The 25087-nt window shown below is 33.2% G+C and overlaps 3 long non-coding RNA genes across 8 annotated transcripts; 1 reads left to right on the top strand and 2 right to left on the bottom strand.

Moving 5' to 3' along the window:
- Positions 1-1547: 1547 nt before the first annotated feature.
- Positions 1548-5199, bottom strand: LOC114318498 (uncharacterized). Of its 3 annotated transcripts, none has more exons than XR_014327649.1 (5): positions 4996-5157; positions 4467-4560; positions 4294-4381; positions 3969-4171; positions 1548-1679 (listed from the first exon to the last, which is right to left on the bottom strand). It is a non-coding gene; the product is annotated as an uncharacterized LOC114318498 (long non-coding RNA). The 3 variants fall into 3 exon arrangements; XR_014327650.1 differs by having other exon boundaries at positions 4294-4399; positions 4996-5132; XR_014327651.1 differs by lacking the exon at positions 4294-4381 and having other exon boundaries at positions 3969-4089; positions 4996-5199.
- Positions 5200-11253: 6054 nt separating this feature from the next.
- On the top strand, positions 11254-13271 carry LOC114318496 (uncharacterized). The gene is made up of 3 exons (XR_003649028.2): positions 11254-11601; positions 12628-12779; positions 12871-13271. It is a non-coding gene; the product is annotated as an uncharacterized LOC114318496 (long non-coding RNA).
- A 1386-nt stretch (positions 13272-14657) lies between these two features.
- Positions 14658-20865, bottom strand: LOC114318478 (uncharacterized). Of its 4 annotated transcripts, none has more exons than XR_014327646.1 (4): positions 20589-20865; positions 15397-18975; positions 15231-15296; positions 14680-15154 (listed from the first exon to the last, which is right to left on the bottom strand). It is a non-coding gene; the product is annotated as an uncharacterized LOC114318478 (long non-coding RNA). The 4 variants fall into 4 exon arrangements; XR_014327648.1 differs by having other exon boundaries at positions 14758-15154; positions 15397-17690; XR_014327647.1 differs by lacking the exon at positions 20589-20865 and having other exon boundaries at positions 14758-15154; positions 15397-17690; positions 18687-20543.
- Between the last annotated feature and the right edge of the window lie 4222 nt (positions 20866-25087).

The following is a 25087-nucleotide window of genomic DNA, read 5'->3' as shown; positions in this document are numbered from 1 at the left end:
TGCCTTGCCTTTATTTAAGTATATCAATCTGTGCTTCATTGATTTCATTAATAAAGTTTCATTTTGCTGATAATAAAAAATAAAAAATAAAAAAACCCTAAAGCAAATTCACATATGAGTTCTTCATTATGTTTTGGGTAAATCACATTTGACTCTCTTCAAATGTCACTTTGATCATTTCATTTTTAATTATGACAGTCATCTCTTTAATCTTTTAAGTAAAGTTTCAATATTGCTAATGTAGTTTATAGACAGTTGAGATGAATATATATATATATAAATATATATGTATAACCCATCTTGATTTTGGACTATATCGTCACTTTTGTTTTTTAGATGAAATTATCTTATTTGAACCAAAAGAATTGGCACAAACATATCGGGTTAAATTTTCTAGGAAAAAAGACACAAGAAGAGAAAGTTTCATTTCATATGAAAGTATAGGTCAGAATGAATGTAATTACAATTAACAAGATCCCCAATGACAATGAATCTAGTTAGATATATATTTTTATTACACTTACGTTTCCACAATTAAATTGAAAATCAAATTACTTTAGTCTATTCTTCAAAAAAAAAAAAAAAAAAAAAGCAATTAACCTTACCTGTTAGTGTTTTTTGTACACCCCTATTGCAAACAAGAGCATCATTTGAGTATGATACTGAAACCTTGTCACGACCCAAACCCGTCCCTATAGGTTTAGTATCATGACTGGCCAGTAATCCTAAGATTACCGAAAGCCTCTTAAACAGATACATAATATTAGAGGCTAACAGAAGCAAAATACAAACATACATCGTCCATTGAGCTGTGCAGACATATATGAGACAAAAAAAATTTAAACTTTATATGCATATATCATACATTACCCTTACGTCATCACATTTGTACAAATAAGACAAAAAGGGAACTTAGCCCTATTTACAAAATAAACAAAAACTTGTTCAACCAAAACAAGAAACAAAAACTTAAACTTTAATTACATAGCCATGACCACTTAACATATTTGGAGCCTCCACGAGAGGCACATAGGTTGACTAACAAAAACAGAGTTCAGGCAGAAGAACTAGGCCTGGTTACGCGCCTAATCACTTATACATAAATAATACAGTGAGCTGGAGCCTAGTGAATAACAACAGAATAAAAGTTTTGATGAATGATGTCCATAACAGATTCATAAATTAGAATTCAGATTAGAAACAAATTCATATACATATTCAGATTTGTAAACAATCATACGTGATGCATCTATTAGCTTTAATAGATCAGATTGGTCATAAAGACCCATATTCACATAAGATGGTCATAAAGACTCATATGCAAAGTAGCTGGTCATAAAGACCCATATTCACATGAGATGGTCATAAAGACCCACTTGCAGATCATATAATTGATTATGCACAATCAGTTCCATGAATGGAATCCACTTGAAACTCTGGTACGAGTTAACATATAACACCAGTTAACATATAACATGACATAATGCTATAGATGCCATGATATATTTCATAAATAAGACAATCATTCATCTATATAGAAATTATCATTTCAGAAAACAGAGATTATCATATCATTTCATGTAGAAAATACTTATAGTCAAACATAATTTTACAGAGTTACTACTCACAGATAGCTCCAGAAGCAGAATGGACGGATCAGACAGATGGTAGTGCGTGACCTACACAAACACATAACATATACACATTGAAATATAATATTACTTCATTGATCAAACTTGACTTCTCTTGTCTTTTTCTGTCTAAGTAATTCGAAATTGTACTATGCTTATTTTTTATTTTATTCAAATGAATCGGGTTTCCATTTCACATATTTTTTCATTACTAAATCATTCTTTTCCAAATAAATCGATTTCTTACATGGCTTCTTAATCAATTACTACTAGGTCAATGCCTTATTCTTTAACCAACTAATTTATGTTGATTGTTAGTTTATTAATCCTCAATGAGTCATAATTCATGCCTAAGAATATGTGGGAAGAGATGAGAATGAAAATATGACCTTAAATGCAATTTTTTCAAAATATGCTGAAAAAGCTATTCGCTCGAGTGAACCTTTAGTCGCTCGAGCGGTCTGTAAAAGACTGTAAAAGTATTATAAGCCTCAATGTGCGCTCAAGCGATAATTAGTCCGCTCTAACGGTCTGTAAAATTCTAGAATTCTGAATTTCTCAAATATGACTTCCAAACACATTTTTCAATCTTGAAACCATACATATCTTGATCAAAACTTAGAAAACATTTTTGAGAACATAAATACTTATTTATAAATTATTTGCTCAAAATTTCATTAAATTCTCAAAACTTAGATCAAAACATCATGTATGCAAATATTTTCAACTTCTTTTCCTTTGAAAAATAAGTTTGAAATTGAACATGAAACTCATGAATTTTTCTGAAATAAAACTTAATACAAAAATTTTGATACATCAATACTTTACAAATCCAAACTCAAAATCATGAAACATAATTATTAATTAATTTATTTTAATCAAAACCTTGCTTAGTTTCAAAATCAAAACCCATGAACTCATGGTTTCTAAAATTCTTCTCCAAAATCAAAGTACAATGAAATTGCATGTGATTTATGAAGCTTATTTTTACTATAGCCTTCAAAATCAACCCAAAATTGGTGAAACTACAAGTTATCTTCCACGATCATATATGCAACTTATTTCATGTTCAAAATCCAATTTCTTTCTAATTTCATGAAATTAAACCCAATTACCACTTGATTTTAGTTGCTAAGTAATTAAACTATAAGGATTAAGCTTGAATTTCTTACCTAAACTCTTGAATTTGGTGAACCCTTTCAAAATTTCTATAGTCTATCTTTAATTCTTCACTTTTCCTTTACTTTCTTTGTGGTATATCTTGAATTCTCTCACTCTTTAACAAAGCTTTCTTTTCTAGCAACCAAGATGAGATGAGCTCTCTCTCTCTCTCTCTCTCTCTCTCTACATTCTCCCTTAACTATAGAACTCACTCTCTTTCTAACTCTTCCAGCACAAACATACAAACATGTATATTGAGTTCACCTCGACTCCTTCAATCTTACGAGCAAGGATCCTCTAGAGTTTTTTTTTTCTAAAGTTTCCTAGAGTGGTGCATTATGTGGTTGAGATTTAATGGCAAGTCACATCAATTTTTCAACATTAAATCTCAACCACACAATGCACCACTTTAGGAAACTTTAAGAAAAAAACACTCTAGAGGATCCTTGGTGCAATCTTACACACAACATCCCACTTCTTTGACAATGAAACACGTGTACACATACACACTTACAAAGCTTTCAGCACATTCCTTATCATGCACGGCCATACACAGATTTCTCAGGATACACACAGATTTCTCAACACACCCACACCTACATAATTTAATTAGCTTAATTGTCTTCAATCAAGACTCAATTAATTTTATTTAATTTTTACCAATCTGAATCAGATTTTTAATCAAACTACCAAAAGGTTTTAAATATCAAATTAAACTTATTTCTATCATCAATTTTGGTTTCTCAAATCATCAAGGCCTTCAATTTCAAATCAAACTCAAAATCTCCATCAATAAATTATATATTCAATTCGAACACCTTATAATTACAATTACTAATCCTCATAATCACATTAGCTTAATTAATTTCAATTTGAACTCAATTAATCAAATCTTAATTTTACTAAACTGAGTCGAAATTAAATCGAATATTTAATTAATCTCTCATATAGTCCAATACTTAAAATTAAATTGATTCAACTAATCAATTTCACCTCCTTAGACTATTTGAACGTTCAATTTTTAATTTCAAAATAAATCCTTAATAAAATCATTTACAAATCCAACTCAATAATTGTCATAAATTTCAAATTAAATCAAAATAATGAACAATTAAAATTTAAATATCTTTAATTAATTAAATACTAATTATTATATGTGATGAGATCGTAACACACCTGGATTTGCACACACACATGACTAAAACCAACTTATTCTGAACCAGATTGCTGCAGACTCAGAGCGGCACGGAAACCGGCCGACAACGGTCATCAACGTCGATTAGCCTGACCTTCGAGGCTGTCAGAAGGTGCGGATCAGATAAGGCACGTTAAAGTTGCGAACGACAAGACAAAAGGGTATTTGATCAAATAAGGGCACGCTGAAATTGGAATACACAGTAAGGAATATAAACATTTCAAGAAATAGCAACAAAAGTCTTCACAATCCAAAAACCCCCCATTTCTACACCAATTCAACTCCAACTTCACTTGAATCACCAACCTGGGGTGAATTGGCATCGGTTCGACAGATTGGACAAATCGCTGACTTTGACAACCATGAATCTATGCATTGAGCATGAAAGCTATGGCTGCAATTAGGCAACAATCTACACAAATCACCCAATTTGTAACTCTCCAAACACACTGCACATTCCATAGGACTTGAGTTATTACCTTTCTCTTTGTCTTCTTCCATTTTGTACTCAAAACAAGGCAGTTTCTTGATATCTTCCTGGGACATGCTTGGGCTTCTAATGCTTGTACTTACCTGTACAACCACTGTACCATTGTTATATCCCCTCCTAAATGCCCTCCCAACAATACAAACATGAATTGTGACCAGAACAGCAATACCCACAAAAAGTAAGACCACAGAGACAACAATTTCCATTGCCATATCTTAATTTAGTAATACCCACAAAAATTATCACTTCAAAACACCAAGATTTTCCTTCTTTCATGCCAAACACTACCAAGACCCAACTATACAAACATGAATTCTGACCAAAACAAGCAATACCCACATAACGTAAACTCACATAGACAACAATTTAGCAATACGCAGGAAAAGTATCACCTCAAAAGATCAAGATATTCTTTCTTTCATGCCAAACAAACACTCTACCAAGACCCAGAAAATGTTTTTTCTCTTTATGTCAAGCCCATTCTGGTGATTGTCAAGTAGAGATAGAAATAGACATACCCAAAAGCTGAAAACTTGTGTATGTGATTGTCTTGCGGGAATATCATTGGTTTTGATGAAGAGTTTCTCAGTTTACACAGAAACAACCTTGTTTTTCTGAGGTCTGAGAGTTTGGTGGGCAAACAGAGGCTTGAAAAAAATATAACTAGTGGGCTGATTTGTATTTTAGTCTTGTTTTTTATTTTTATTTATTTTGAAAGCAACGTCAACTTAGGAACACCAATAATGGTGAATATCTTTTGGGATAAGTATTTAATATTGAAAAGAATAAGAAATGAATATAAAGATATATATTTAATATATATTGTTCATGCAATTAATTATTGCATTTGCTTTTGGTATCTCAAATTTGACTGTCCCATGAACATTTGATTGTGGATTTGGACTAGCAACTAGAATTGAATTGGTAAATGTTTGACAAAAAATTATTTGGAGTGTTATGAAAAGAAAAAAAACAAGTAAAAAAAGAAGAAGAAAATATTATGTGTTCATATTATTGTAATATGTTAGAGCAATCATGTGAATCTGTTCTATTATTGTATATAAAATCATGTGATATTAGTACTGTGACACTGTAGCAGTTACTGTAGCAATCGTTAGGACAAACATGTTACAATACATGAACAAACAACAAACATGTTACGATACATGAACATAATTGCTACAGTAACTGCTATATTGTCAACGTACTTGGTATTAAATTAGTTTGTCTATAATAATATAATAAGTTCACATAATCACTCCAACATATTACAATAATATAACATACACTGATTGACACTACACATTGGCTAGACTAGTAAACCCAACTTATTTTAAATCTTGGATTTGTTAAGGAAAAAATAAATGAAAAGATATTTATTTATACATATTTTTTTACAACTAACCAAACATATATATTTATTTGTTTATATTTTTCTAAAAAAAGTAATTTAATTTACAAGGTTTTCACTACTACAGAGTACGCAAACACCGTCTTATTTTCACATAGCTTGGTTGTGTTTTTTCAAAAATACTTTTCAAAAAATTCTACTTTCTTATTTTTCGTATTTTTTTGTTTTTACTGAATTTTTTTAATATTTTAAGCAATTTTTTTTTTTACTTTTTAGACATACCTAACATAAATATACCTAAAAAGTAAAAAATTTGTAAAAAAAACTATTTAAAAATTCACAAAATACCAAAAATATAAAAAAAAATACGAGAATTCAGTACATTTTTTATATTTTTATGTATTTATTAAAATTTTAAAATATTTTTTCACAAATTTTTTACTTTTTAGATACATCTAAGTAAGGTGGATCTAAAAAAGTAAAAAAAATGTTTAAAATTTTAAAAATATTCACTAAAAACAAAAAAATACGAAAACCAAAAAACTGAATTTTCAAAAAACTTAATTCAAAAAACTCAAATCAAACACTGTTGTTTTTGGTATTTCAAACACATAACATCCAAGTCACAATTGTCGTGGAAAATCACTATTTTCTTATTTTCCTATAGTCCAAATATAACTCAAAGGAAGGATAAATGTTAAAAAAATAGACAATATATTTATGTTTAATTCTTTTAATAGATTGTACATTGATGTAAATTTGAAGACAAGGAATCATATCATTAATGTTAAAATTACTTGTCAAATTAATGTAAATTAAGGAATCAACATCATTGTCTTGGACAAAAATGTCAAATTTATAGATTGTAAATATTGTGTTATAACGTCACAGATAAAATGTTGTGGCATCATTTTCTGTTTTATATATATATATTTTTTTTTTGATAACGTCATAGATAAAATGTTGTGGCATCATTTTCTGTTTTATATATTTTTTATTTGTTATTTTGATAACGTTATTTATTTATTTATTTTTTTATTTTGATAGCTTGACAACATAAGGCTTCGTTTGGATGTGGGTTGACCTTTTGACTCTTTGATTATTTTAGTTTGGGTCTAAAAAGTTTCGTTTAAGATAAGTTTTTTTGACTTTTTTGACTTTTATGAGAAAAAAATGAAATAATTATAGTTTAGATGTGAAATTATGTCTTATTGAGCTAAAAAGTCTATTTTATCTTTTTATGATTATTTTAACCCTAATATGACATGCCAAACAAAGCCTAAATGAGATACAAAGCCTCCGTTTGGGAAGTGGGTTGACTTTTTGACTTTTTGGCTTTTTTGGCTATTTTAGCCTGGGCTAAAAAGCTTGGTTTGGGAAGGGCTTTTTGGCTTTTTTGACTTTTTTTGTGAGAGAAGAATGTAATGATTATAGGTTGGATGTGATGTTTTGTTTGTTATGGCTAAAATAGCCTATTTTGTTTTTTGTGGCTAAAATAGCCAAAAAAGCCTGAAAAAGCCCTTGCCAAACACAGGCAAAATGAAATATCTCTGTGTCAAGATAAAACACTAGTACTAGGTAATAAAATATGATAACTAACCAATAAAAATTAGAAGAGTAATAATAAAAGTTTCATTAATAGTGGAAGGGTTAATTTCACTTTTATCTCTTAACTATCATCAATTTTCAGATTTCAATTTTAAATTATTGATTTCATCTATTTTAGTCCTCTTTTTTTATTATTATTATTTATTTTTTTGTCCATGTGATCCAACTAGAGATGAATGTACAAATTAATAATTGTTAACTTTTAAATTGTTAGGCAAAAATAATAATTTGATAATTTGGACAACTTAAATCATATGAACAAGTATCCATGAAAATAGTTGTGGTGTAGTTTGTTTAAACAAAAATTATTCGATGTTTGCACAAAGCCGTAGGACCTGTTGGTATGTTTGTTTGTTTGTTTGTTTTTTTTTTTTTTTTTTTTTGTTCCTAGGGAATTTATTAGAAAATTCTCCTTCAATTACTTATATTTTAATTAATTTATAAGATATTTCTATATTTTAATAAATCTTATTATTTTAGACATTTGATCTAACAAATCCTAATTATCATATTTAATGTGTTTTATAGATAATTTAACTTTTACAAATATTTTTGAACCCTTAACAACTTAGTAATGTGAACATTCACATTTAATAAATTTGATAGTGTGAATGGTCACGTTAACGGTGTGAATGTTCACGTTGACAATGTAAATGCTCACATAATAAAATATTCACACCGTCAATATGAACATTAATATACGTTTCAAACTATCATTATTAAGAGTATTTTGGTAACTATGTCACCCATAGAATTTATTGGAACATAATAAAATAATTCGGATTAAGTAAAACATAAGTAGGTGAAGATAAATTTATGAATAAATGCCCATTTTATTTTTTTATGTTTCTAAAATTAAAAATAATAAAAAGGTTCAAAGTATCACTTTCATATCATTTAATTTTTGGGGTAAATTCATTTTAGCCCTCTGTGGTTTGCAGTTGAAGCACTTTATCACTGCTATGGTTCAAATATAGTCAAAAAGCCTTTATGTGATTTTAGAAACAACAATGCTTCTGACCCTCAGTACGGACGACCCCCAGCGACCCTCAGTGCCACGTGTTGGCCTGGGGTTGGCTGACAAAAAAAAAAAAAAGTTTTTTTGTCCAATCACAGACGACCCCGAGCACCCCCAGGGGGTTTAAGTCTTTTTTGTTTTAGAAAATGCTACTGTTAGTTTAACTGAAGGTGTATTGCACACACCATTTTTAAGGGTGGTTTTTATTTTCTAAAAAATTAGAATGAAATTAATATAACAAAAGGACAATTTTACCCCAAGTTTCTCCAAACCTAAAATTAGATTAATATATTAATTAAAATAAAATAAAATAAAATAAAATATAATTAAGATTTGATATAAAATATAAAATATAATTAAAAAAATACAAAATAAACAATAATTAAGAATTGATCTAAAATATAATTAAATTAAAATTAGAGTAAAAATTTAAGAATTACGATAAATAATTAAGAATTTATAATTAATTATGATTTAATTAAATTAATATTAGACATTATAAATTATGTGCATAAGAGTTGAGAGAGAACAAAATTAACAAAAAATATAGGTTTTGGGAGTGTTATAGTCATTTCGTATTTATAATTAACGGTGTTAACGGTTGTATTTTAATCTAAAACTATATAATGGCATATGGTTATTTTTTAAAAATAAGGGAGTAAAGTGCAATTAAGCCATATCACAGGGAGATAAAATGGATTTTTCCCTTAACTTTTTGTGAGAAAAAATAATTTTTGCAATTCAATTATTTATTTTATTTTATATTTTGTTCACTAAAAATAGGGCATTGCTCAAAAATTTATCCAAAATCTATTTATCAAATAAATTTTTTTACTTAAAAAAAATAAAAACTAGACTAAATAGGTGATTTGGTGCCTATTGTGCCCATTGGTGGGACTCACTTCGAACTTATTGAGATAATTTGAACCGTTTATTTTATAATATAAATTAAACAAATCATTTAAGTAAAAAAAATTTAAATTGATTGGATATAAATGGTAACTATATGATCGATTCATATTATTTTAAACAAATTAGATAACAAACGTGATTTTGACAATAAACGTTTTAATTTTTAAAACAGCAATGATAGAGACCCCTTTGTAGAGGACCCTCACAACCCCCTTTGTGATCTACACCATTCATGATGTGGACCCCACACATACATGAGTGGGCCCCACACATCATAAATAGTGTAGATCAATAAGAGGGTTGTAGGGGTCCTCCACAAAGGGGGTCTGACTCATTTTTCTTTTTAAAATTATAACTTTCTTAAAGTCCTCTACAAATGAATGAATTGTTGAAATCATTTCAATAAGCCCGATTTGCCCAATTTGCCCAATTTGAACCACAGCTAGCGCCCCCAAATTGACCAAAAACGACGACCCGTAGACGATTTTAGTTAGTTATTTTAGTAGATTATTTTATTTTTTTGACTATTTTAGTAAGTTTAAATTTTTATATTTGAAAAGATGATTAAATTTTTTTGTAATTAGATATAACGTTTGTAAGAAAAAAAGTAAAATAATTATATATTTGATGTGACATTTTATCTTATTGACCATTTTAACCTATTTTGTCTTTTTAGAGCATCTCTAACGGTGAACCAAAATTTTCACCAAATTTGAGTTAAAAAAAGTTAATTTTCTCAATCTGATATGGCTTACTCCAACTGTGCATCAAGAGGGAAGGGTCGATTGGTAAGTGTAATTTTTTTTTTTACCTGTTTGAACCTTTTTTGATCGGTTTGAACCTACCATTTGAAAGGGAACCGGTCGACCGGTAGGTCGACCTGTTGGACAACCGGTTGGTTGACCGATTGGCCCACCCCAACGGTAACGCACAGTGAAATGGTGAAATCTGGAGCATGTTCTCACTTTGATGAATTTTTTGTTCTATTTTTATTTTGATACCAATTTTGTGAAACCATTAGAACTCCAAAAACTAAATTTTTTACCAAAATTCAAATCTAATATAAAGTTTGATGAACCGTTAAAAGATAGTCTTATTAATCTTAACCTAAAAAGCCTCCGTTTGGGAAGTGGGTTGGCTTTTTGGCTATTTTAGCCTGGGCTATTTTAGCCTGGTTTGGGAAGGGCTTTTTGGCTTTTTGACTTTTTTGGCTTTTTTTGTGAGAGAGGATTGTAATGATTATGGGTTGGATTTGATGTTTTGTTTTTTGTGGCTAAAATAGCTTATTTTATTTTTTGTGGCTATTTTAGCCAAAAAAGCCTGACTTTTTGCTTGCCAAACGAAGGCAAAGTCCACTTATAACCTTTTGCCAAACAATTGTTGGTTTGGCTAGGTTTTTTCGTTTTTTTAATTGACACTTTTTAGTTACGAATTTAAAATTTTATTTGAGTTAATTTTTTTAATTTTTATGAAAAAAATAAAATAATTATAATTTAAATATAATATTTTATTTTATTAATTTATTAAACTTATTTTATTTTTTATATTTTTTTAACTTAAAAAGTCACAAATGAAACCAACCATGATCTTATAATTTATATATATATATATATATATATTCAGATTTTAAATTTGTAATGTAATGCAGGGTGAGGAAGGTTTTTCAGTCATTGTCAGAGCCACCATCTTCCTCAATAAACGAAATTAATTGCAGCATGAATTTTATAGGTTTCAGATTAGCACCAGAATATTTATCTCCTCCAACAATAATTTAAAATATATATATAATATCAAGAAATTATTGACATGTCTTTTCAGAATCAAAAGTCTATGGATTCGGTCCCCACAAGCCTGATAATACCACGTTAACAAATAAAAAATTATTTTATTTCTTTTCCATCACTATGTAATATTACGTCTATGATTTTGCATTTGTTACAATTAATGTTTCGGGTTCGAATGGCTCGAAACTTGAAATTTCTCTCTCCTTTCGATCTCTTCCTCTCTTAGCCGTTCACCCTCGCCTTTCTCACCTCTCTCACCTCTCTCACTCTCCTTAGCAGTTCCCTCTCGTCTCTCTCAACAAACCTCTCTCTCACTCTCGTCTCATCCCTCTCTCCTCTCTACCTCTTCACTCTCGTCTCTCTCACTTGTCTCTTGAAGGAGTTCGATCCACGATGGAGGACGGAGGACGACGAACCACGACGAATGGGAGTCTGCGACAGCGAATCTGAGGTAAACCTGAAATCGCAAAGTTAGGGTTTACGTTTGGCGTCAATTTTTGTAGAAATTAGTGAACTCTGTGTTCAGCAATAAAATCTGTGATTTTCCTTCAAAGTTAGGGTTTGGGATTTGCCCTTATACACTGTGTTCACATTCTGATTTGTGACAAATTTTTAGACAAATTCTGATTTGGGTTTGGGATTTGCCCTTATTAGATTGATCTATTGTCAAATGTTCACATTCTGATTTAATAGCCTTTAATTTGTGACAAATTTTTCCCAATCTTGAAAAATCCTGTTCATACATCCATGTTTTTCTCTGTTTTGTTTTTTGCATATTTAGAATTACACTTTGGATGATGAATTTGAATTGGGAATTGCAAAAAGGTTAGGGAAATTGAGAAAAAATTTAACTTATATTTCATTTATATTTGTCTCATTTTCTCTTTCTATTTATTTTATTTTATTTTTTCAAACATCTACCTAAATTCATGATCTAAACACAATCTCACTGTGAAAAATTTTATAAAAATTGTGAAACATTTTATATTTATGATGCATCAGAGAGAGAGAGAGAGAGAGAGAACCAATCTTGTGAAATAAGCTATTGGAGCAATAACTAGGGTAGTTAGGGCTTGCCTATAGGCCACAAAAACCCTACGGCTCATTCCTTGCAAAAGAACAGCTGTGGTTGTTAAAGAAACCCCTGCATAGATCACTTGCAGCCCAAACATAACCATTGCAGGCTTATAATCATGTAAGTCATCCATTTTTTCCTTGCCAAAACCTTTGTGAGCAATGTGACCATATAAGCATTACCATCACTCATATATATATATATATATATATAAGCTACCTTCTAATACACACACACAATGTGACCATATAAACTTTAGTTGTTGCTGAGTTGCAGCTGTGCTACACAGCGTAGCGAATCCTTTTGAATTTCCAAAGCCCAAGTCTCAACCTTCTAGCATTGTTGATAAAAAAAATATAAGAAGAACATCGTTAGTTGAATCTGTTGGTATTTGTTATGCAGATAAAAAAATGGATTCAAATTCTACTAATAATACGGACATGAGATTAAAGCCAAGGTATTGTAATTGTGAAAAAGTAGCTTCCATGCGTATTGTACAAAGCAATGACAATGGAAATCAAGGACGTGTCTATTTTGTTTGCCCAAGAAAATATGTAAGTACCTGTTATATAAATGAATCTGTTACCTTTTACAAATTTGATTTGTTCTTTATTGATTAACTGATTCTTGTCCATTGTAAACTAGGAACGAACACTGCAATTACTTCAGGTGGTTCGCAGATGATGACAACGACGACGACATTACCTCCACAATCCGTGCCACTGCTGGACCTCGGACAGATTCAACAACAGAAGAAATTAATGATCTAAAGAGAAGGGTTGGTGAGCATGATAGACGGCTTCAAAGGATGGAGAAAATTTTCAAGGAAATGACTTATGTAATTGTATTTTTTGTATTTTTATACTTTATCATGTAAATGACTCAGTTGTTAGGTTTTGGAACATGTTATGACTGTAATCTACTTTTCTACTTGTTTTGTAATTTTTTTTTAGTGCTTAAAAATCTGATGGTTTGAAAAAACAAGTGTATAACAGGTTTGTTTGAGATGAAATGTGTTGAATGAACAGTGTGTGGAATCTGTTGAATTTTGTTGGTTGCTTAACAGTGTGTTGAATGAACAGTGTGTGAACTTGACAATGTGTGAAATTTGTTGAATGAACAGGGGCATTTCTTGAATGATTAACAGGTTGAATGTGTATAACAGGTTGAACAGGTTGAACTTGACAAAGTGTGAAATTTGTTGAATGAACAGGGGCATTTCTTAACAGTGTATATGATGGGAATTGTGTTCCGAAAAGATTGCTATGCATGTAAGAAAACAGGTTGAATAGGTTGACATTATTTCTGAGAAAATGTTGACATGCATGCATTTCTTAACAGGTTGAACAGGTTGACATTATTTCTCAGAAAAGGTTGACATGCATGCATTTCTTAACAGGTTGAACTTGGAGCTTAGAACCAACCTGTGCCACTTGGAACCAACCTGTTCAATTATTTTCCTCAATTATTTTATATCTTCATGTGGCACTTGGAACCAACCTGTACCATACAGATTGCCTTATCAGTGATGGTCTATCTGCCTAGAACAAATGAACAGATCAGATTAGCCAATACAAATCAGATCAGCCAATTCCCATTTCAGTTTATTTGCCTTATCAGTGATGGTCTATCAAATTGGATTTATGATAGATAATCAGGTTGAAGGATTCAAGAAAATCCTAGAACAAATGAACAATCATCTACAAAATAAATAAAGTGGGATTGCAACAAGGACCAGCATTCTGTTATACTGCCATGGGAATTTCAATAGCTGCAGGATAGATCAAGCTTGTTGATCTTCTCAACAACTCAATTATAAAATCCAAACTTGCAAAAGAACTTAGCTCAGATTGCTAAAAAGTGGTTTGGCAAATGCCAGCACCAGCTCAATAAAAAATGAATTTTACCTAGTTCTTTCAAGTTATTAGGTGAAATAAGGCTATCCATATGGAAGTTAACTTGGGGCTGGGAAATAAAACAAGACCTAGGTTAGATAAAGAACCTGATAACATTCAAGGGTGGGCACACCATACATTTTCTTAGTGAAAAGCCCCTAAAACCCTAAATTGAATGTTATGGGGAAGTTCCAGACAAGACCCAATAAAGAAGGTTCATCCACAGCCTTTCTGGTACCAAGAAATTACCATTAGCTATTTGAACGATCATGCGAACTTGACATGGCTACAATTGCCAATGCAGATCAAATCAGCCAATTCCCATTTGAGCAACTCAGATCAGATCAGCAAATAAACTCAAATCAGATCAGCAGATCAGATCAGATCAACCAATGCAGAACAGATCAGCAAATAAACCAGCAATTACCTCCAAGAGTAGACCAGATTAGATCAGATCAGCCAATGCAGAACAGATCATAACAGATTCACCTCCAAGAGTAGACCAGATCAGCAACTCAGAACAGAACAACATAGGGTAGATTTGGGCAGCCAGATATAAACCAGATTTGTAGAGACCATTGCTAACAGATTTCATTCAATTAGATCAGATTTGCAGAGTTGACTTCATCAGCAATATATTCATTCAACTCAAAAAATAACAAAAAATTTCTAAGAATAACATATGGTTGGAATAACAAAAAATTTCTAACAACATATTCATTCAAGCACTACAGAACCATTTCTAAGAATAACAAAAAATTTCCAAATCATTCAACTAAAAAATATGGGACATTCACTTCATTGAACTCAAACATATGGGACATTCAAGTGAATAATCTGAAGTTTACAAATGAAATTCACGTACAATTACCACTTCGAAACTAAAAAAGAAATGGGAGATTCGGATCCCCGTCGATGTTCAAGTCAACAAAATATGACGGTACTATCGATCTTTCACTGCTAATATTGTTGACCATTCCAGCTTCTTGGTGAGATGTGCTCCTAATATCGTCCCCACTTGTGGTAACTGGTGCCTGTAAAAATAAAGTAAATAATAAAAACAAAATTCCACAAACAAAGTGGAATATATTGAGTCCATTGAACACTTACCGGGACAAGGAAAGGATCTACTATGGCATCCATAGAAGGACGATAGTAATATTAACTTGGCGGCACCTAATGATGAAATAGTAACACAAGTAAATTACTAATTTCAAGCAGTAAAATTAGAAGCCAAAATAAAAAACCCCAAACAACCTTCATATTTAACACGTACCGGTTCATACATAGTGTGTTGCACGACTCACATACAAGGAAAGCTTAACTTACGAGGTTCACCTTGATGCACCTTCTTATTCTTTTCCTTCAACCGATTGACTATTGCATCAACCTTGCTAACCTTTTATTTCGTACATGAACGGCCTCTTCGGCGAGCAACCAAAGGACTTCGTACGTTGTGAGTCATGCTTTCTTTTGTAGTATTGATACAAGGCGGACTTTTTGGTGAAGTATGGGAAGGTGGTAAAGTACTACTTGAAGGTGGTAAAGTACTAGTACATGGCACATTGCTCGCACTACTTGATTGAACTGTTCTCACTTCATCCTTGATTTTCATCAACCTAAGTCGAATCACTTTGTGTTTAGCATCATCATTGGTAGCAAAATCTAGGATCTCATCTAACGTGTTGTGATAGTTATCATGCAACTTTGGATGTAGAGAAGAGCCAAAGTTAGTATATGTGGTTGGAATGCATGTGTAGCCTCTTTCCAAGTCTTTTCTCCATCTTGAAACAATGTATTTAGTTGGCACCTCATATATGGATCTCTCAATGAGCACAGAAAGTGAATGTGCACACATAATACCTCTAAACTCAAACAATCGACACATACATTGGAGCTCACATTCAGTTGAATTAAAGTACACAACAAATTCCACTTTCTTTATCCCCTCACCCAGAACAATAGCCTCCCTCACATGATAGGTAGAAACTGCTCCCTCTTGTTTGATAAGATTTGCATGACAATACACTAGACGCTTCAGTTCTACTTGAACTTATTTAAATTTGGAATTAGTGTAAGCTGCACGAAATTGCTTCTCAAAACGATACACCGTTAAGCAATCATACAATTTGTTACGAGACTTAAAATCTGCTTGTCTCCTTCTCTACCTTACTTCTCAACGCATTGTCATACTGCTCAACAAATTGCTTCAACGTTGTCTTGGAGTTCACATATCCATCAAAGAATGCATTCATACTCTCACTTCGTTGTGTAGTTGACATGCCAGCCCAAAATATGTCTTTAACATAGGCAGGAATCCACCTATGTCTCTCACAGTGTAATACCCCCAACCACTCGTTATCATTCAAATTGAAATTTTCAATCATTACTTCCCAGTAATCCTCAAATTCATCTATTGTGAATGAGTCATAAACTACATTACTGAAAGCAACCTTAATGGACTCGTATTGTGAATATCCTTTCAATTTCTCGGGAATTTTCTTCATAATATGCCATAAACACCAACAATGCCAAGCCTCTGGGAAGACAATTTCTATGGCATTTTGCATAGCTCTGCACTGGTCAGTTATTATCGCTTTTGGGGGAGCATCTGACATGCAACTTAACCATTCTTTGAATAGCCAAACAAAAGTCTCCGTGTTCTCATTACTTAACAACCCACAACCGAACAAAATTGGTTGTCCATGGTGATATATCCTACAAACGGAGCAAATGGCATGTCATATTTGTTTGTCAAATAGGTTGTGTCAAAAGAGACAACATCCCCAAATGCTTTGTAAGCCGCCCTACTCCTTGCATCTGCCTAGAACAAGTTGCGCATGCGACCATCTTCATCAAGGTCAATTGCCGAATAAAAGTTTGAATTTTGTTGTTGCATTTTATGAAAATAATGTGTAATTGATTCGGCGTCTCCTACCCCAAGTCTCAACATTCTAGCATTGTTGATATAATTCCTTGCATCTCATTCATCAAACGTTAATGCCTCATATCCCCCCGCTTCAACAACTATGGAATGAAAATTCTTAGCCACACCAATTCTTGCTGCATCGTTAACTTCTAATCTCCTCTTCACCGGCTCAACAATCCTCTTATTCATTGCAAAATGCCGTGAGTCAGTCGCAACCAAACCATGAGTGTGCTCAAGCACAACTGTGGTTAACTTATATGTTCTATCCTTTTGTAGACTGGCTCTTACCTTTGCTTTACACTCATTTCTTGATAACAAAGATGGTTCCAAGGGATTTATTTCTGATCTTTTTGTTCTGTTCCGCGCCCTAGTACATTCAATTCCAAAGTACTTAACTTCCCCATCACATGTTAAATTTTGTGATTTATAAGCTATAGCAAATCCCGAGTGTTTGGCATATTCTGCATAAAATGCGTACACCTCTTCCTTTGAGCTAAAATACATTCCCTTCTTAGGTTCTTCAACTTCTTCTTCTTCAACTTCGTCATCTTCACACTCATTAAATTAAAGACTGTTATCTTTTTCTTCAACTTCGTCACTCCCATTGAAAAAATTATTGTTCGAATCAATATCCATTGTACCTTCAAAGTTAAATAGAATACAAAATTTTAGAGTACAAAACAATTATCTTACAAACAATTATCTTTATCTAATGCTATGGAATCAAGTAAGGAGACATGTGAAGCTAACTTAAGAAAATTATTCAAATAAGGAGACATGCAAAGTATTAAAACTATTCTTGTATTTATCATAACAATTATTCTCTAATACTATACAAGAAAATGGTACAATTTCAATATAACAGTTCAAATATGTGACCTACAGGATTTGAAAACTTTCTTATACTTCTTGAAGTAAAAGATTGATTTCAAATTATGGATATATGTGGGATGAATCTAATATATATATGCGAATATACATGTTAGATTTACTGGCATATTTCATGGCTTCCCACCTTGACTAGAGAAATTAGCAAGCCCAACATGGAAAAGAGTTCATTTTTGAAATAGTAAGCCTGGAAAGACTGATATGATATAGAGTAGTGTGCTCCACATTGGAAGTGAATCTGATTCAGAAAGAGAACCTGAGCTGACTTATAGTGGTCACACGATACTACTCTAGTTCTAACTTCTAGAGGCGGCTTGACCTTTAGGCCAAAAAATCTCAAAAAAAAATTCTTATTGTCAAATGCCCATTTTCCTGTTTGGCTTAAGGCCTCAAAAATCTCCGAGCCACTACCCATTTCTACAGATGGCTTCCAACCTTGTAACTTGAATTTTCAAATAATTATTGAACCAAACAGAAGTTAGAACTTGAACCAACTCACTCTCAAATAATCAATATTTGAGTGACTTGAACCAAACAGATTCAAGTCACAACCAAACGAATCTGTTTCTATGGGCATGATATATATTTGAGTGACTTGAACCGAATCATATATATAAACGAAAATGACGAGCAGAGAAACAGAGTGGATTTGCAGAGAAACGGAGTGGATTTGCACAAAAGGGAAACAAAAATACAGTACAAGGAGATTCAAATGACGAGCAAAGAACTGAAAAGGGAAACAAAAATACCAGTCAAGACTCCTTTTCTTTAACTGTGGATGACACAACAGCAGTAGCTTCCGGCACCCACGGCAGCAACAGCAACCCAGATCGAAAATGTACAGTGCTGCTAGGTTACGAATGATACATCGCTCCTCTCACGAATGATACCAGTCAAGACTCCTCTTTTTTTTCGTTCTTTTTCTAGTGTTTTGCCGCCAAATATGATGCTTGGCTCTGATACTTCATTCAATTCAAGCACACGCCCGCAGAGGATAGAAAACCAAATTCGAGCCACTCTCGAGCCACAAGATTTGAGCTACGAATCGGAATTGTAAAATTAAACAATGTTTTTCTTGTGCAATTTGCCAGCTCATAGCAGAGAATAACAGAGATGACTGCTTAGCACTCCCTCATCAATTAGTTCTACATTTTTTTTTAATAATATTATGGATTCGTTTAGGTAGTAGGTTAATTTTTTGACTATTTTAATTTGGGATTAAAAAGTCTCGTTTGAGAAGAATTTTTTTTATATTTTTGACTTTTTGTGAAAGAATATAATGATTATGGATTGGATGTGATATTTTATCTTATTAAGTTAAAAATTTTATTTTGCTTTTTTATAACTAAAATAATCCCAAATCCATCCAATCCATTCTTCTCAAACGAAGCCTATATACCTATTTTTTGAATAAACCAATTTGACTTGTTCTATTTTGTGTAACAGGTATAGTTAGAATAACTGTATTTTAAAAATAAATTATTTATTTTTATCACATCATATAAGAAGTAAATAGGAAAAAAAATATTTTTAATTCATAAAATGATATCGGGTCATAGCTATACAGTATAAAAATGACCCTCATGCATGCACGGATCACCACTAAATGGCTTAAATCAAATTACGAAAATGGACTTGGCAAGTTTTGATTTTGCTAAAAAATTCAATCGCATCTTGCGCGTGCATATCACGAAGCTGGAGTCTCAAAGAATAATTAAACTTTGTTTTAGTAAATTTGAATTGAATTAAGCAACAACTAATCTTTATTTTGGTAATTTTGGATTAAACAAGCAAAAAATAACCCCTTTCATATTCTCTCTGATTATATATTATCTCAATAAATGTAAATAACTACACATATGAGACTCATCTATTTGAACATAATTTATGCATTATTCATGAAACTTTTAAGTTGGTAATCCATATAAAAAAATTGATAAACATCAAAGAATTAAATTTAGGGGTGAGCATAGTCTGAATTGGTTCGGATTGGGGTAAAACCAAGACCAATCCGTTATCTACGGTTCCTGAAAAATTAGAACCAATCCAATCCATTTAAATCGTGGAACCAATCCGTATAAACACGGATTGGATCGGTTTATGACCACGGATTCACATAATTAAATAACAACAAAAATATAGAACATTTTAATTTTTTTAAAACATAACCACCATAGCAGAGTTATCCTAAAACTGGATATACATTACGCAAAGGGAAAAAAAAAAACATGAATGCAGCACATCATGGATACACATTACTGATATTCTGGATACACATTAACAAACTCCATAAACAGGGGAAAAAAGTAATGATCTGAGATGAAATCAAACAGATCATATATGAGCAAAGTTATCAATTATGGCTTAAAAAACAGGGCAATCCAACAGAACATACACAAATATAATATTAATCTAAGAGTAATGCAAAAAACAGAATTATAAAGAAAACAAAACATAAATCTAAGACTACAATGCAAAAAGAAGCAAAACACAAATGAAACCCACAAAAAAAATATATATGAGTTATCAAATGTAACAAATCAGAGGCTGAAAAAATCAACAAGCGGGTTACAGAAGAAATCCACAAAAGAAAATATAATATACATATATATATATATATAGAGAGAGAGAGAGAGAGGTGGGGAGCTCACCAAGAGAGAGAGAGAGCTACAGATACCAATCTGAGATAGATGATCTGATTTGAGATGGAGGATCTGAGAGAGAGAGAGAGAGAGAGAGAGAGAGAGAGATAAGAGTGTGAGAGGTAGTAAGTGAGTGGCGTGAGGTTGGAGAGAGTACCAAAAGAGAGAGATGAGAGTGTGAGAGGCAGTGACTGAGTAAACGGCGTCTGAGATGCATGATCGGAGATGAATAAGAAAGAGAAGAGAGAAATAAGAGTGTGAGAGGCACTAAGGCAGTGAGTGAGCTGCTGAGCGGCGTGTAGAGTGAATTAGGGCTAGTCTTGAACTTTATATAAAACACGAAATTATATTATGTGTGAGGGTACATGGTATACATATAGACTTAAATGTATATAGTCCGGATCAGTTCCAATCCGGAACCGATCCGTGACCTACGGATTATCAAATTCCTAATCCGGAACCGAACCACGGATTCAAAAAATCAATCCAATCCTACCGGATTGGATTAGGCCGGATCGGATTACAGATTATACGGATTTCTTGCTCAACCCTAATTAAATTTAAAGTCTGGACAAATGATGTGGTAGTACACCAGTGATTGTAACAACATGCAATGCTGACAATTGGACCAAAATATAAAAATTTATATTAATAAAGAAAAAAAATTGTTATTTTTAATAAAATTCGTCTGCATATGATTGTAAAGTTTGAAAAATTTGTGGGATGTATATGAATGTCCAAGAAAGAAAATGAAATTGCATGATTTGTCTAAAGAAATGTTCTAGCATCACAAATGATTGATAACAACGTGCAAATGTCCACAATCTTTTTAAAAATGAAAAAACTAAAAAGCCTTCATCAAATTGAGAGGAAGTAGTACATAGAGAAGACATTTGATTATATCTTGTTAAAAAAACATGATGTTCCTCCACTTATAATCTAGCCTTCTTGTGAAATAGAGGAGAAAATATTCTACCTTAAATAAATCTTAAATCTGAGTATATAGCTTTATACAAGTGACATCCTAGGAATCCCATCTATAATAGGTATCTTAAAGATTTACAGTAAATACAATGCATAACTATTTCCTAGTTTATCTCATTGATATTGGGATAGCCTTTATCTTCTCAACACTCCCCCTCAAGTTAGAGAGTGAAGGTCAAGAACTCCCAACATGTGTATCATGGTTGAGAAAGCTTTCTTTCCCAATGGCTTGGTGAATACATTCGCAAGCTGTTTTTCCGAAGCAACGTGTTCGGTTATAATTGAGCCGTCTTGTATTTTGTCTCGAATGAAATGACAATCCATCTCTATGTATCGGGTTCTTTCATGAAAAATTGGATTGGCTGCAGTATGCAGGGCTGTTTTGCTATCACAATATAATAATGCCGATTTTGGATGCAATATTCGCAAGTCTTTCAACAATGAGCGTAGCCAAGATAATTCACAACATGTACCTGCCATGGCTCTATATTCGGCTTCTGCTGAGGAGAGGGATACCGTTTTCTGCCTCTTTGTCTAAAATAAGAGAAGATCCCAAAAAGACACAGTAACTCGTAGTGGATCTATGCGACATTGGACAACCACCCCAATCTGAATCTGAAAAAGATCGCAAAGAAAAATCATTCTGAGAAGAGAAGAACAAACCCTGGCCTGGACTGCTCTTCAAATAACGCAACACACGTAAGGCAGCGTCCATATGCGGTTTGCGTGGTGCATGTATGAATTTGCTTAACACATACACTGAATAAGTGATATCTGGCCGGGTAATAGTCAAATAAATTAGGCGTCCAACAAGCCGCCTATATGGAGATAGATCTCTAAGTAATGCACCTTTATCCGGGAGTTTGATGTTTTGCTCCATGGGAAAGTTGACAGGTTTAGCTCCCAATAATCCACCATCCTTTAGAATATGCAAAGCGTATTTGCATTGTGATATAGAGATGCCTTTCTTTGAACAAGAGATTTCAATGCCCAGAAAATACTTCAAATTACCCAAATCTTTAATCCAAAAATGACTGTGTAAAAATTGCTTAAGAGCAAATATAGCAGTGAGATCATTACCCATAATAAGAATGTCATCAACATATATCAACAATGCTGTAAAGGATTTGCCATTTCGACATGTAAACAAAGAGTAATCTGTTTTGGATTGAACAAAACCAGCAGCATGAATAGCTATAGAGAATTTGGCAAACCATTGACGAGAAGCTTGCTTTAAACCATACAAGGACTTGTTGAGGCGACATACCAGATGCTCCCCCTGTTGCAGAAGACCAGGAGGCGGAGACATATAAATTTCCTCATAGAGATCACCATGAAGAAAAGCATTGTGGACATCCAGTTGATGAAGAGACCAATTTTGGGCAACAGCCAGAGCTAATGAACAACGGACGGTAATCATCTTAGCAGTGGGAGAAAAAGTGTCGTGATAATCGATACCTTCCAGCTATGTGTAACCCTTGGCAACGAGACGAGCTTTTTAACGCTCGATGGTGCCATCCGAGTGCCGTTTGATCTTATAAACCCAATGACAACCAATAGGCTGTTTGCCACGGGGAAGAGAAGTGAGAGACCAAGTGTTGTTAGCGTCCAAAGCAACCAATTCAGATTGCATGGCGGCAAGCCAGTAAGAATGAGAAGTAGCCTCATCATAAGAAAAAGGTTCAACATTCTGACTAATAGTAGCAACAAAGGAACGATGCTATAAAGAGTAATGATGATAAGAAAGAAAATTGCTAAGAGGATACCGTGTACCTTTGTGTGGACCAGATGACAAAGATGACAATGGGAGGGTAGTGGTGACTTGGTTGCAAACATAATCACGTAAAGCTAGTGAAAGAGCATGAGAACGGTGAGAACGACGTAAGAGAGGAGCATGAGTGGGACTGGGTAGATCGGGACTGGAAAGGGGCTGTTCTGGAGCGGTAACAAGAGGGTGGAGAAGTAGGTCAGGGGAAAAAAGACTGAAGAAAAAAGATCGGACACAGAAAGAGGGAGGACGGTGGCAGAAGGAGGGAGGGAAGGTGAAAAGGAAAGCGTCTCAAAAGGGAAAACATGTTCATGAAAAACAAAGTCACGACTAGTGAAGACTCGATGGGTGGTAAGCTCAAAGAGCTTGTAAGCTTTCTGGCCATATGGGTAACCAAGAAAGACATAACGGGTGGCTCGAGGAGCAAACTTATGAGGAACATTCACAGTGGTGGCATAGGCAAGACATCCAAAAACCTGAAAGTGAGGATAGGAAGGGACCTTGCCATAGAGGTGTTTATAAGGTATGTGACGAGAAAGAAATGGTGTGGGCAAACGATTGATTAGATAGACAGCAGTGAGGACACATTCAGCCCAAAAATGGACAGGAAGATGAAACTGCAAACGAAGGGCGTGAGCCGACGCAAGAATATGGCCGTGTTTACGTTCGACCACCCCATTTTGTTGAGGAGTAGAGACACAAGAACACTAGTAATGGGCGGCCTGTTGTTTAAAAAAATCCCACATAGCATAGAATTCAAGTCCATTATCAGCCTGAATATTAGTGATAGAGGCACTGAATTGGGTTTTGACAAAGGAAAAAAAATTAGCAAGTAAGTGTTGAGTGACACTTTTGTTGTGCATAAAAAAGACCCAGGTGAGTCTAGAATAGTCATCCACAATAGTCAGAAAAAATTTTGCACCAGAAAGGGAAGCAGTTCGATATGGACCCCAAATATCACAATAAATTAATTCAAAAGGCCGAATAGACAAAATAGAACTAACAGAAAATGGAAGCCGACGCTGTTTGGCAAGTGCACAAACATCTCAAAGATTACTTGACTGAAAAGAAAAATTTAACAAATGCCTGGCCATAAAATCTAAACGAGCGGAAGATAAATGTCCCAATCGGCGATGCCACAAGTCAGTAGAGGAGAGGACATGAGAACAGGATGGACGCATAGGCGGTTCTGAAGACTTGGTTGCTAAGGATCGGCTAGGAGCTGGTGTGTCTGATGTTAAGGCAACCAAGTAATAAAGTTCGTTGCGTTCTTTACCTAAACCAATCGTCCTCTTCGTCGTCAAGTCCTACAAAATACACCAGGAAGGAAAAAAAGTTACGGAGCAATTTAAACTTCTTGTAACTTGACTCACAGACATCAAATCCACCTTAAAAGATGGCACGCCAAGCACATTTTTTAAAGACAATACTGAGTTCAGGGGTAAAGTTCCAGTGGAGAGAATCGGAGCCTGTTCTTCGCTTGGCATGATAACCAGCAGCAAAGAAGTATTCTTACAACTGTTGACAAGTAAATTTGGAGATGAAGTAATATGGTCAGTGACACCACTATCGATAATGAATCGATGAGTGTACAATGGTACGTGTGACAAACCTACAGCAGTACCAACAACGTTGGCCTAAGGGGGTCCTTAACCATTTACGATAGATAATATTTGCTGGAATTGCAAATCTGAAAGTCCATTTATAGCTGACGGCATCTCTCGCATCGTAGAGTCCTCCGTGACAGTATTTGCCG

Source organism: Camellia sinensis, chromosome 4 (genome assembly GCF_055761805.1).
Source record: "Camellia sinensis isolate YWXY chromosome 4, ASM5576180v1, whole genome shotgun sequence".
Lineage (NCBI taxonomy): Eukaryota > Viridiplantae > Streptophyta > Magnoliopsida > Ericales > Theaceae > Camellia > Camellia sinensis.
The sequence above is the reverse complement of the archived record's forward strand: the minus strand, read 5'-3'. Positions and strand labels throughout refer to the sequence as shown.